This window comes from Callospermophilus lateralis, unplaced genomic scaffold, assembly GCF_048772815.1.
Source record: "Callospermophilus lateralis isolate mCalLat2 unplaced genomic scaffold, mCalLat2.hap1 Scaffold_105, whole genome shotgun sequence".
Classification (NCBI taxonomy): domain Eukaryota; kingdom Metazoa; phylum Chordata; class Mammalia; order Rodentia; family Sciuridae; genus Callospermophilus; species Callospermophilus lateralis.
The window spans coordinates 4,519,241-4,522,253 of NW_027510702.1; the positions used below are offsets into that span (position 1 = coordinate 4,519,241).

The following is a 3,013-nucleotide window of genomic DNA, read 5'->3' on the forward strand; positions in this document are numbered from 1 at the left end:
AAACTTTTCCTCCTCTACAGTTGTTTTGGTCAGATCCTTTAGTCAAACAGCTAAAAAACTGACTAAAACAGCATCCTTACAGCCAGCAGATATAGCCAAAATGACATGATCATGGCGCCTGTTAAAAACGGATCCCTCAAGTTGACTCCATTTGGAAAACTCTTGCTTCCCTCAATTGTACTAAGTTTTCCATTGCCTTTTATTTTGTACCTCTTTAGTATAAATGCCTTTGTATTTAATACCAGAAGATGCAAGTGAAGATTTTCAATCTCTTCTAATTTTGTTGCCCACTTTGTTCATTTGGCCTGGGTGAGTCATTGACTAGGTGCTTATTGTTACAGGACAGATAACGTGAAAGTAGTAATGAAGTTGTCTTAACATCTTGAGAAATCTTTTTTTTTTTTTTAATCCTCTAGAGTACTACATATATTTTCTCCTTGGTTCCTAAATAGGTCTTGCAATTTCACCTCTTTATACAACATTTACTAATAGAAAAGAAATTAAAAAACACAACTATGCTCTTACTTAAACACTAAACCTTAATTGACTGCTGTTGGTCTCTGTTCCAAAAATTTAAGTAGAATTTGTTTTGTTTTTGACTCACTCGCACACCATGTGTCCCTCCGCGCGCAGCACGGGGGACTTTTCGGTGGGGATTTTGGGCGCCAACCAGACGCGGCATTTTCAGAAAATAGCGCCCTGTGCAGCTGAAGTGCTTAGTGTGTAGCGGGGCTGCGTCAGCCCGGCCAGGTACGAGGCGCCTCGGGTCCCCGCACCACCTCCTGCTGCTCCCCCGTCGCAGCTCCGGAAGCTTTTCCAGATGTCCCTGGTAGATTTGGGAAAGAAGCTTTTAGAAGCAGCACGAGCAGGTCAAGATGATGAAGTTCATATTTTGATGGCAAATGGAGCTCCTTTTACTACAGACTGGCTGGGAACATCTCCACTTCCATCTTGCAGCACAATATGGGCATTATTCCACTACAGAGGTACTACTGTGAGCTGGTGTAAGTAGGGATGCCAGAACCAAAGTGGACCGAACACCATTACACATGGCAGCTTCTGAGGGCCATGCCAGCATAGTAGAGGTTTTACTTAAGCATGGTGCTGACGTTAATGCAAAGGACATGTTAAAAATGACAGCTCTGCATTGGGTCACAGAACACAATCATCAAGAGGTGGTGGAACTTTTAATCAAATATGGTGCTTATGTACACACGCAAAATAAATTTTGTAAAACTGCATTTGATATTTCAATAGACAATGGAAATGAAGATTTATCAGAAATATTACAGATTGCTATGCAGAACCAAATCAACACAAACCCAGAGAGTGCTGACACTGTGACGATACATGCTGCAACACCACAGTTTATCATTGAACCTGGAGGGGTGGTGAACCTAACAGATGAAACGGGTGTGTCTGCTATTCAGTTTGGAAACTCCTCTACATCAGTATTAGCTACGTTAGCTGCCTTAGCTGAAGCCTCTGCTCCGTTGTCCAATTCGTCAGAAACTCCAGTTGTGGCCACAGAAGAAGTGGTTACTGCAGAATCTGTGGATGGTGCAATTCAGCAAGTAGTTAGTTCAGGGGGTCAACAAGCCATCACAATAGTCACAGATGGAATTCAGTTTGGAAATTTGCACTCCATTCCAACCAGTGTAATAGGTCAGCCCATCATTGTGACCATGCCAGATGGATAGCAAGTGTTAACAGTACCAGCAACAGACATTGCTGAAGAAACTGTTATAAGTGAAGAACCACCAGCTAAGAGACAATGTATCGAAATAATTGAAAACCGGGTGGAATCTGCAGAAATAGAAGTAAGGAGTCTTTTACCCGGAGAGAGAAGCTCTTCAGAAACAGCTGGATGAAGCAAATCGAGAAGCACAAAAATATCGACAGCAGCTTCTTAAGAAAGAACAGGAAGCCGAGGCTTACAGACAGAAATTAGAAGCTATGACTCGTCTTCAGACTAATAAAGAAGCTGTTTAGTTAAAATGAACATGTAGTTTAATTTTGCTTTTGGTCAAGAAAGAATGCAATCTTGAACAGTATACAAAAAGAGTACAGTCGTGGGAATACAGGAAATAGAAGAGACTGCAGATCAATAATTGGACTTAAGCCATTAGCTCTGAATTCTTGTATCATAAACTTTACTTTAGAAGTTGTGAAATGTATTTAAAACTGAACTCTGTAAATAGTTTTTTTTTTTACAGTTCCATGAGTTGATAAAAGATTGTTGAAGAGATCCAAAAACACAATAAGCCACTGTTATTGAGCTTCTTTTTGATTTTTAGTATGAACCTAAATTTCTCAGAGACAGAACAGTTTAAGGGTGATCATTGTTGATTAGACCAAATGTTGTGTAATAATTATGGTGGACTAATGCTGGAATTACTCCTGTAGGTATAAACTTCTATGTGAAGAAAAGATTTCTCCCAGGAAATCTTTGTACAGCTTTAAGTTGTCTCAGATTCTCTGAAAACATTTTTTAGAAAGCAAATTTTTATGTTTGTTCAATTTCAGCTATACCCAAGTAGATTTACATGTATATGAAGCAAATATTTTTTAAACTTTCTGTTTGTACATATTCTGCATGTTTTATAATTTCAAAATGCATCACTTGCATAGATATTTTTCCCACAAAGATGATGAAAGCTACCAGAAAAAAACAAACAACAACACACAAACCTTTTATTCTGTAGGTAATTGAAACCAAGTAAACTAGCAGTTGGTTTTATTGGAATGACAATGTTCTTAAAAGGAGCAGCTTACAAGATAACTTGAATAATTTGCAAACTCTGGAAAATCTATGCTTTTTTGAAAATTTTATTGTGGGGACGTGAAACTGTATTTGTGCCTTCCATCATGATTTCCACATGAAAGCACTTTAAGGCACTGGATTTTAAAATAATGTTTTTTTGAAAACTCAAATGTGTATGGGTTTCTGAAGTATTTCATGGACTTATTTTCCCCCAGGAAATTATTCTTATGGAAAAAAATTGCTTATGTA

General features: G+C 38.3%; 1 pseudogene; it reads left to right on the plus strand.

Moving 5' to 3' along the window:
* Positions 1 to 815: 815 nt before the first annotated feature.
* Positions 816 to 1,992, plus strand: LOC143387860 (GA-binding protein subunit beta-1-like; annotated as a pseudogene).
* The last annotated feature ends 1,021 nt before the right edge of the window (positions 1,993 to 3,013 follow it).